Raw genomic sequence first — 12,163 nt, forward strand, 5'->3', positions numbered from 1 at the left:
ATTTTCTTTAGAAAACTTTAAAATTAAAAAAAATTGCTTTGTTTTGTTTTGTTTGTGTGGTGTGTGTGTGTGTGTGTGTTTGTTCATTCTTTTCAATAGGTTCCAAGAATAAGAGTACAACAGAGTTCGGAGCTGGGGCAGGTATGATGCTTATTTTATGAACTAGTTAAGGGTCCCTAGAAGCATGTTGTTGTATGTTGACCAAAGCCTCTAAGACTTAGAGCAAGGCCTTAATGATTCGATCAATACCTATCGTTTCTTCCCAATCAGGTTGTTCTTATCCACTCGGTCTAGAGCTACGTTACTCTTCTCATATGAGTTAAGAGTTTCTCTGCTTTGTCATGTTTTATAGCAGAAGGTACTTTCAGTTCTTTCACCATCCTCATACTATTCTCCATCTACTATCGGTTCACAACTATAACCCTTGAGACTCTCGGTTCTTACCACTGAGGTTTATGGTTACATCAAATTTGTGTTTGTGATCTTAGATATGAATACCACGTGCTGAGTGAAATCCAAAATACAACACCTATAATGAATTGATGGTGAATTTCTATATTCAAGATCTTACTGGTTACCTACTGAAATCTCTTTTTTTTGCGAGGTCTTTTATGAATTCGTCTAAAACCAAGACTTTTCTTCCCACAAAGATCCAATTTATTTTTGTTTTAGAGATTTCTATAAACTCTTTTTTCATTATAAAATACAACCTACCTACTTGTTGAACAGACCACATCGGTCTCACAAGTACTTCTTCCAACACTCAGTCTTATATTAAGAATTGATGTTCGGTTGAAGATAAGCCACCTTAAGCCTATTTCATGAAAAGAATCCTTTCAATGTTTCTTTACAAAATCTTGATCGTATTCTCGGGAAACCACACATGCACTTCAATTCATTCCTGACTTTGAAGGAAGCGATTCTTGCACGGAATCCCCTGCTTTCTGTTTGATAAGAAGACATCACTCACATCCCATATATATCTGCTTTATTACTTTATCTTTTGTCACTCTACTGCACAAAATTTTTTAATTTTCCAACATTCTGGTGATGGTATGTTTGAGTTTTATTTGTCCTCTAGTGAAATAAGGGCAATTCAAGTTCGTATGGCAAGTTCTATTTAAAATGTTGATTGAGGAAATCCTTTTGGGCGCGTGAATTTGAACGGTCCCTATACGCACGCGTGCTGTCGCATACCTAGGAGCACCCAACCTGTCACATCACGCTTTTTCAGGAAAAGTTTTCGTGATCACGTCATTATCGTCACGATATTTCTCTCCTGGTAACGGTATATAAAGGGTTTCGATGATTCTTTGTCTTTTACCAACAACAAAGTTTCTCAACTATAAAGGCGCTTTAAACTGTTCATCTTCCTTCTTCGATCAACAGTGGCAACTTCTTCTTCCGCACATGATCAGACTACTTCATCGGCATTTCTTTCGATCAAGCAAAATCAGAACATGATCATCGAACTGAATTCGTTCCTGTATGATTCCTACATGTTACAAGTTGTTGAGTGTTTGAAGTATTCTCCATTGGTTCTTGCCCTAACCCAATTCGAAGTTGTTCCTATGTATCTTTTATCCCAAGTCTACTCTTCTGCAACATATGACAAGAACAAAGAACGCATTTACTTTCAAATCCACTTCAAAATGCCTCTATTTCAAAAGGGAGGTTTTGTTCTTTGCTGCATCTTGCTGTGGATTCTTCCGTCATCTCACCCGACTTCATCACAATTGCACAACTTTTCTCGATGCTTTATGAAATGGGATACACGGATGTGCTGACCACCATTACAAAGGTCAAGAAGTCGAGTCTACCATCTCAATGGAACGAGCTTCTTACTCTTCTTATTAAAAGCTTGGCGGAATGGACTGCTGGATCTGATGGTACCAACAAAGGATTTCTGACCATTCTCTATGGTCTTTACTAGGGATGAGATTTAGAACCAGAAAATCGGACCGGAACCGGAATCGGATTGGAACCGGAACCGTTAGAACCGAAATATATAGAACCGGTTCCGGTTCTGGGTTTAAAAATTGGCTTTATCCGAGTTTAGGTCCATCGGGTCCGAGTAAACCGGGTCTAAAAACCGGAACCGATGTTTGGAACCGGAACCACTTTTAGGGCCGGAACCGGTTTTTGTGAAACATTTAAAAGATGCATATCTCATCCGTTTCAACTCCGATTGACATGCGGTTTTTTCCAACATGTATTTTAGAGTTTGTACATGATTTTAGCCTATAAATTTTCCATTTTTAGTATTATATTCATTGACTTACAGTCCTCCAAAGTCTAGATATCAAAGCTGGAAGTTTTTAGTTTTTCAATTTTTTTGTATTTTGTGAAAGTTTTAAAACATGCATATCTAATTCGTTTGAAGTCGGATTGACATGTGGTTTTTTCCAACTTGTAGTTTACAGTGCTTATGGGATAGGTTAGCTCACCTTATGAATAGGTTAGCTCGACTAATCATCCGAGAAGAGTGACAAGTGGTTTCCTTGGGGACAATTTTTGTACATCAGTTTATACTATAATTTTGTCATTTTTGGTTTAACATTTAATGATTTACAGCCCTCCGAAGTCGGGATATCAAAAATGAAAATTTTCAACTTTTCAGCTATTTGTTTTTGTACTTTGTATTATGTGAAAATGGTAACACATGAAAATCTCATTTGTTTAAAGTCGGATTGACATGCGGTTGTTTCCTGAGTGTATTTTAGAGTTTGCACATGCTTTTAGACTATAATTTTGTTAATTTTGGTTTCATATTCAATGAGTTACAGTCACCCAAAGTCGGGATATAAACATGAAAATTTTCAAAGTTCAATCCACTAAGTAGTAAGTAATTACCAAAAAATTCTGGTTTTTCCGGTTCTAAACCCACTTTATCCGGTTCCAACCTACCCACTTTGATGTTTCCGGGTTTTCGGGTTCTAGACCCACTTTACCCAGAACCGAACCGAAACTGGTTCCTATATACCGGTCCCTTTTCTGGTTCTACAAAATCCCGTTAACCGGTTTCAGGTTTTCCGGGTTCAGGTCCATCCGGTCCGGGTTTTAACCCTCTTTCATCCCTAGTCTTTACATTGGTCTAAACCTTTATTATGGGTCCATAATCTAGTCACAGGTTGTGCAGAGCCTCAATGCTTCCACGCGCCACTCCGAAATTTCTTGCGGAAGGTTTTGGACACTCATTACGAGGAGGGCTATTGATACTCTGGATATTTCGGTGATGAAAGATGCCCTAATTGCGTCCATTGCGACGTTTCATACAAAGAAGATCATTATTTCTGATCCAACAAAGTTTCCACATTATGGCTCTATTCCAGAGACCATGTATCGAAGTTTCACAGCCGAAAGTCAGGTGATGGCTGATTATCGAAAACTTCCTCCCAAGGAGCCGAGAGTTCTATCTCCGGAGCAACAGGCTGCCTTGGATGCCGTTGACAAGCCGAGTAACTGAGGAAAAAGGGTAATAATGAAGAAGGAGACAACTGAGGAGGATTAACCTAAGCCTTCAAAATTGAATAAGCGAAAGTCGGAGAAAGAGGCCTCTTCCAAACCAAAGAAAATCAAGAAGAAGGCGAAGAGATCCAGAAATCCATCTCCTCCTAGTTCTGATAATGAAAAAGGTGATGAAGAAGAGGAAACTCATCAGGAATCTGCACGAGGTAATAGTCCACCTAGATCTCCTACTCCAACCGAATCTCCTTCTCATAAACTTCCAACCCCACCTCCATCATCGAAACCGAAAGTTCCAGTTTCGGTTGTTACCACCTCACCACCAGAAACCTCTTTTCCACCACCACCACCACCACCCGTTTCTTCAAATTCTATTCCTACAACCACCTTACCAACTCCTATAATTTCCCAATCCACCACCACTACTATCCCTGAACCAACAGTAAGGGTCAACGTATCTGATACGGTGGCACCTACTGAAACTGAACCTCCAATCATTACTGAACCTCTCTCTCTAACACACTCAACCGACTCCAGTGCCACTCTTGGTGGTGCTAATGATGAGTGTGACTCCACATACTTCAGTCCTTATCGCCTTCCCACCAATGATGATGATGAGGCTCCAATCACAAGCCAGCACTTGGAGAGCATAAATGAAAAGTTGGACAAAATGCTTGTTGATAACAAGGCTTACGGTGGTGTTGTCCTAAAGGCTTTCGTGGAGACGGCCATTGGGCAATATACAGACTCAATTGACATATCCACCAAAACAATCAATAAGTCAACTTCCACTTGTAGAAAGGCCTCTGCCGATGTTGCTGATGTTGTTCATACAACTCAGATCTTCTTGGATTCTCTTAAAGGGCATGCCGATACAAATGTCGCCAAAGTGCAAGCCTCCGTGAATTCTCTTTCCAAATCACTACAGGAAGAAAAAACGAAGTTTGAAGCTATTTGGTCCTCAATCCAAGCTGAAAATACCTCTCTTATCAGTTCAGTTTCCTCTCGGCAGGACTCACTTCGTACATATATTGCAACAGAGAGTGCTCTAAAAGAAGACATTGCTCGCCAAGCCTCTACCATTGAAGTTCAGAAAGTTCAACTTACTCAAACCGAGAAGGAGATTGCATTATTAAAAGCAGAGAACTGTGTTTAGAAGCTGTGCATAGGAAGTAAAGGATATGCTCACCAACATACTTGGTGCTCATGATTCAATACTAACTCTGACCATTCAGAACCATCTTACCACCATACTGCTTCCAGCCCTTGCCCTGCTACATGAAATGAAAGGTGTTTCGGAGAAGTTTGTTGCTCCGAAACAAGGGGAAGAGGGTGCTCATCATGTCAAAACCGAACTGAAGGATAATGTAGCTTCAGGTTCTGGTGCAGCAAAGGTGAAAATTGTTAACGATGACAGTGACGATGATATTGAAGAAACAATTGTTGATGCTCTAAAGAGGAAGAAAAGAGATAGGGAGATACATGAAAATTTAAAAATTGCAAAGGAAGCAGAGGAGAGGGAGAGGAGAAACAAGGAAGAAGAAGAAGCCTTAAACTTCAAAAAGGCCTTGTTTCCCTTGTGGACTAAAGAGACATTAATCCACCAAGCGATAGAGTTTCCAAGCGCTTATTGGTTGGAACATGTTGCTTCGTTTGATTGTGGCAACTCTAAGGACTCGCAGTTCGATATGCTGTTCACAAGAAAAGTGTTTGCGTTTCATTGCTTTGATTGGACTGCTGAGGTTCCTTTCCCTCCACTACTACAAAATGAGTCTAATGCAACATTTCATAAGCAACACTTAAAAATTTTGTTGGTTTTGATTCTACACCAACGTTTCCAAAATAAGTGTTGGATTATACTATCTAATATAACACTTATTTTAAAGTGTTGGATTTTTTATTTAAAATACCAACATTTTAGAAAAGTGTTGCAATTATTAAAATTTAAAACCAACACTTGTATAAAAATGTTGTATTCTCAATGAAAAATCCAACACTTAATTAAAAGTGTTGTATTCACATACTTTTATATAAAAACATTTAAAACTAAATTACTAAACTATATTATTAAAGGAGATTAACTATATATTAAATTTGTATATATATTAAATTTGTATACGAATATCATTTATATATTAAATTTATATTAAAACATTAGTAATTGCAAAATATATATACATATTAATTATATGATTTAATTGAGTTTCCCTACCTTATTTTTATTTCCCTCCATTTATTTTACTTAATTTGATTTAATTGAGTTTCCCTCCTATAAATTTTATATAACTTAATTTTAATTTTACCTAAACAAGATTCCCTCCATTGAATTTAAGTAAATTTATTTTTTCTTAATTTAATGACCTATACCATATTTTACCCAAATTTCCCAATAGTGGCGCCGATCCTAATTTTTATTCCCTCTTTGTTCAGCAACCGTCATACCCCTAGAGCCTCTATCTAATACTTACGATCATGCAACTACAATTGATCGGCGATTGACAAAGGCGCTCTGTCACTACACCGGTGTCTTTTTCTCCGTGTATTTCCTCCGCCGTTCGTAAGTTTTTCATTCCCTATTCTCATATTCTTGACGTTTCTTTTTTATTTGCTCAGTAGTATAATGTGTATGTGTATTTGCTTAATCTGTCTATTTGCTCTAGTCTTTAATATGAGGTGAATTCGTTGTTATCCTTCGACTCTACTGTGCTTTTTTTTGCATTCTCAGCAACCAGATTGATCAATTCCAATATCTAATGCACAAATACATAGTACTAGTTCACTGAAAGGGAATTGACAGATTGTTACGCTCTATATCTTATACTCACAACTTACAGCACATCAGATTCAATATTAGGTGAATGATTTTGTCATTAAAAAGGATAGACTCTCCGAAAAGGAAATGGTTTCCTAAAACAATCAAAAACCCCCTTCTCACTAACTTCTGCTCTATCTATACTCTTTGCAACAGTAAAAGACTAAAATAACATAAAAGCCCCTAGACATGTAACTTATTCTTTTATTAATATAACATTACAACTAAGTATATATGAATACTTGCAATAAGATCTTTACAATACTACGGTATATATAAATATTGACTTATATTCAAAAAGAATGTAGATGTTTATTTACCATACTTACTGAATTATCTATAAAAAAGGTAAAACATATCATACTTGACAACTCAAAGCAAAAATTGTTATATATATATATATATATATATATATATATATATATATATATATATATATATATATATATATATATATATATATATAACAAAATGAATGCTTTAAGAAAAATATTATTCAAATATAAGAAAAATCCATGATTATGTTTCATAAACAATAGTCGTACATAATTTGACAATGTTAGCAAAATGTATCATAACAAAATTACTTAACTACCAAAATGTCAACACAATTGTTTCTGCCCATTCTTTTACATCTATTATAGCATGTGCTTGAAAGGGAAAAGTAGAAAAATAGTGAAAGTTACTAAAAGATATTTTTTTTGTCAAATATTGTGATAATTACAAAATCTTTATTTTGCATAATAGTTACCTATAATATCTTTGGTTAGACTGTTATAAAGGAAGGACTAATGGATAAAAGAATTTTAAAATGTGGTCATTATCAGAGTAGGAAGACAAACAAACACAATGGATAAAAAGAAAATCACTCTCATTAGTTATCTCGCCTTCTTTCTTATATTTTCTGTCACAAGGAAATTAAATTACTCAAAAGTACAGAACAATGAACAATCAATATTAAATCCAATATCTAGAACCTTTCTTTCACTTCTCATCATTGAAACACAAATAACCACATAACAAAACAAAGGAAGAGCAATATTGACGCATGGAGAAAGAAACATATATTTTTCCAAGTCTTAACAAGCCATTTCTTTTATAAAGACTATGGTTCCTTGTATCCTCAAGCTTTCCAATCTTATATATATATATATATATATATATATATATATATATATATATATATATATATATATATATATATATATATATATTAGTATAAAGAGTATGGGGTTTTGTGCTTTGTAATCGTTTCATTAACTGAAAATTTTGTCCCTGAACAAGATCAAACACATCTATATTAGTATATTATTATATAATAACTTGTTAAATTCCAAAAATAACCTTGAAAGTGGACATCACATGCCATTTCCCTAATTACCTGTACATAAGCATATCTTACATTTAACTTATTATCTATTTGTACCAACTTTAGGAAATTACAACCATGGGGAATGCTAGAGATTGGATGTATTTACCTAGACGGCTACATGAGTTTGAAATAGGAGTTACCGACTTCCTTAATGCATCATTTTCTAAGGCAGCAAGGGGTGGTCAAATTTTGTGTCCATGCAAAGAGTGTCAAAACCGTTATTGGTTTCGTAGAGATGAAGTATTCGATCATTTAAAAGGAAAAGGATTTGTAGAAAACTATTATGTATGGGTTTTTCATGGAGAAGAATCATCACAAATAAGATGTAATATCGCTACAGACAATCATGAGGCACATACGCACGATAATTTTGATGAGTTATTGCATGATAGGTTTAGAGACAACATAGAAGAAACTAGTAGGGTACAAGAAGGTTTAAACGAGGATGCTAAAAGGTTTTATAGGCTGGTGGAAGATGGAAAACAAGAGTTATTTCCTGGGTGTAAAAGTTTTTCGAAGTTGTCCTTTATTGTTAGACTTTTTCTTTACAAGACGCTTCATGGGCTTAGTAATGTGGCATTTGAGGATCTTCTACAACTTCTAAAAGAGATGATGCCAGAGGTAAAACTCCCTGCTAATTTTGCTCAAGCTAAAAAGATTATAAAGGATTTGGGGCTTGATTACAAAAAGATACCAGCTTGTCCAAATGATTGTATGCTTTATTGGAAAGAGTACGAACATATTGATTCATGCCACATTTGTCATACCTCTAAGTGGAAAGAAATAAAAGAGCAAGAAGGGAGGAAAAAAAATATTTTGGAAAGAACTTCAAAGGTTCCAGCTAAGGTGGTATGGCATTTTCCTTTAAAACCTCAGCTACAAAGGCTTTTTATGTGCTCAGAGACAGCTAGATATATGACATGGCATGATAAAGAACGTCCCGATGATGGAAATTTACAGCATCCTGCAGATGGGTAAAGCTGGAAGGACTTTGATTCTTTATACCCTCTTTTTGCCAAAGAACCTGGAAATGTAAGGTTGGTGTTATCAAGTGATGGATTTAATCCATTTCGAACAATGAGCATTGCTCATAGCACATGGCCTGTAGTGTTAGTTAATTACAATTTGCCTCCATGGATGTCAATGAAACCAGAATACTTTATGTTATCCTTATTAATTCCTGGACCAGAATCACCTGGTAATAATATTGATGTTTACTTGCAACCTTTGATTGAGGAGCTAAAAGATTTGTGGCTTGATGGGTTGGAGACATATGATAAATGTAAAGATGAGACCTTCAAAATGCATGTTGCCTTAAAATGGACCATCAGTGATTTTCCTAGATATTCAATGTTGTCAGGGTGGAAAACAAAAGGAAAATTTGCATGTCCATGTTGTAATCACGAAACTAGTTCACTGTACTTGAAACATAGTCGAAAGACATGCTATATGGATCATCGTAGATTTTTAGATGCTCAACACCCATGGAGACGTAATAAGAGTGCTTTCAATGGTGAAATTGAGGAGAGACTCTCTCCAAAATGTCTATCAGGTACTGAGGCTTTTGCAGAGTTATCCGATTTTCATAATACTTTTGGAAAGACACAAAAGAAAAAAAATGATAGCACTTGCCCATGGAAGAAAAGGTCAATATTTTTTGAATTGCCATATTGGAAATTTAATAAATGTCGACATAATCTTGATCCGATGCACATAGAAAACAATTTCTTTAGGAACTTAATAGGTACTTTGTTGGATATTATTGGGAAATCAAAGGATCATGCAAAATTCCAAGATGATATAGGTCAAGATATACAAAATGAAGACAATGAACATATGGTTTATGAAAATATTGAAGATTATGCACAACAAAGTGATAACGATGACGATATAGGAGATAGGGATGATGAACTTGTTGAAGAACAAATTGAAAGCATCCCGTCACAACAAGCAACAGGTTAATTTGAGTTATTCTTTTATTTTGGTTGATTAATTATACATATTATAATTTATACATTTGGATTTAGAACTTTCTATTACCAAGAAAAGAGGGCCAACAATGATGCATGGTGTGCAAGTAGGAAATTTCAATGAACGTGAGGCCATTATATGCAATAAATTTGGACAACCCATTGGACCTGTAACTAAGGAGAAGGACATAGTAGGGCAATTTTCGCGGTTTTTGGGTACAATAGCTCGTACTTATAGTTATGCTCCATTAACATATAAAGAATGGCGCAAAGTACCACATAAGGAGAAGATGTGGGAGTTTGTGTTGGTAAGGTTTTTAATAGTTTTATTCATTTTGTTTATGAATCATATATTCTTTTTACTAAAGTATTATATTTTTCAAGGAAAAATACATTGTTCCCGAGAATGCTAAAAAGTGGGTTCTAAGGACAATTGGGGAATGCTGGAGGGGATATAAATGTAGGACCAAGAAAAAACACTTCTATATGCTTAAGGATAACAAAACAAGATGGAAGAATCGACCTAAAAATATTCCAGAAAAGGATTTTCAACAATTGTTGAGCTTATGGAATAATAAAGTTGTGATGGTATTGTTTGCTAAATAGTTTTCTTCCTAGTTTTTGTTCATATTGAAGTGTTGTTTTGTGGTGTAGAAGCGTTGTTTGATCACCAAGGATGTACGCATGTCTCAAAAGAATATGCACACAGCCGGACCAAAAAGTTTTGCTAGAATTCATGAGGAAATGGTATAGCGTCTCTTTACTACCCTTATATTTTGCAGGAGATGCAAATTTACAAAAATGGTCATCATTAGTTTATGTTAAGTCCTTAATTTCAACTTTGATAGTATTTTTTTTTTCTTTTACATAATTTTATAGATGAATGATGACCCTAACAAGGAACCACCTACCTTAGCCCAAATGTTTGAGCGCACACGCAGAAGGACAGTAGGAAATAAATATGTTGATACATATGATGATACCGCAAATAAGATAGTAAGAACATAATTTTTTTCGTACTGGTTATTTTTATTAGTTCATTATAAGTTATGTAAACTTTTTCTTTCTGAATATGATTTGAAGGAACAAATGAAGAACTATAAACCTTCAGAAGATAGAAGTGCTCCATTAGATCCTTTTTTAGCTACAATGGGAAAAGAGTATGATGGACACCGTAGACTTTTCGGAAGAGGTGTTACTAATAGGTTGATGAATAAGGTGAATGGTGATGGCACGTCCTATATGGTCCCACGAGAGCTTATGGACTCACTTAGAGCGAATGCTGAAAAAGATCAATTGCTTGATATGCGAAAAGAGCTAGACGAGGATCATGCAAGAAAAATGGCTGAGTTAGAAGAGGATCATGCGAGAAAAAAAGCTGAGTTAGAAGCTATGCGGAATGATATTGACAAAGTCGTTGAAGATGCGATGCAAAGGCTTATAGAGAAACTACCTGCTGGAGTTGCTCGAGAGTTCTTAACATGAGTTATCATCCATGTTTGGTACAAGGTAAGACTTATATCTTTAGTTGAAGACCATTAATCCAACACCCTTCACTCCACTAAATTCCAAACTAAAGAGGTTGGAATTTAGCTTTTTGTTTATTGAAAATAACTCCAACTTGAAGTTTGGTGGTTGATCTCCATCACTTAATTTGGAAAATATTATTGATTGTATATATATATATATATATATATATATATATATATATATATATATATATATTGATTAATTAAATAAATGGCTAACATTTTTTTTATCTATACCAGGTTACAATGTCTTTGGGCATGTGAAGTGGTAATTGGAGAAGGGCAATATGATCAAATAGAAGAAGAAACGAAATACAAATTGAGTAGTTTAATATATTTCATGGTTTTCACAAACATTTTTTGTATTTACTGTTTATTATATGGTTATCACTTTGAGTTTGGACATATGTATCAAGTTACAATATGACGTTATCTATGAAAGGTTTTTATTTCTAGAATTGAAATTTTTTGTAATACATATTATAACATTTGTATTGAGTGATGCAAAAGCGCTAGGAAATCCACTACTAAGTGTTGCTAAATCTTGGAAAGTGTTGCCATTTGTATTTAACAAACATAATAAAGTGTTGTAGAAAATAGAGAGAAGTGTTGCACATATACAACGTGAAAAAAGGTGTTGCGGTTGATAAAAAAACTGTTGGTATAGGTTCTAGATAGTAATGAAAAAGGGTTGCATATGGTGTAAAAAGTGTTGCATATGATAGGTAAAAGTGTTGTTGTACGATAGTGAAAATATTGAAAAAGCGTTGCATTTTTGGGAAAAAAGTGTTGCACCATAAAAGTGTTGCACTTATAAAATACATGCAACACTTCCGAAAAGTGTGGCATATTCTAAAACAAGTGTTGCTTTTGACCTAAGGCAACAAGACCTAAGGCAGCACTTCTCAAAGTGTTGGATTAGGCATAAGACAACACTTTTAAGACATAATACAACACTTTATGGGTGTTACAATAGCTTCATTTTGTTGTAGTGCTCATCCGAAGGTTGACCGAG

Source organism: Lactuca saligna, chromosome 4 (genome assembly GCF_052625555.1).
Source record: "Lactuca saligna cultivar CGN05327 chromosome 4, ASM5262555v1, whole genome shotgun sequence".
In the NCBI taxonomy this organism is placed as follows: domain Eukaryota; kingdom Viridiplantae; phylum Streptophyta; class Magnoliopsida; order Asterales; family Asteraceae; genus Lactuca; species Lactuca saligna.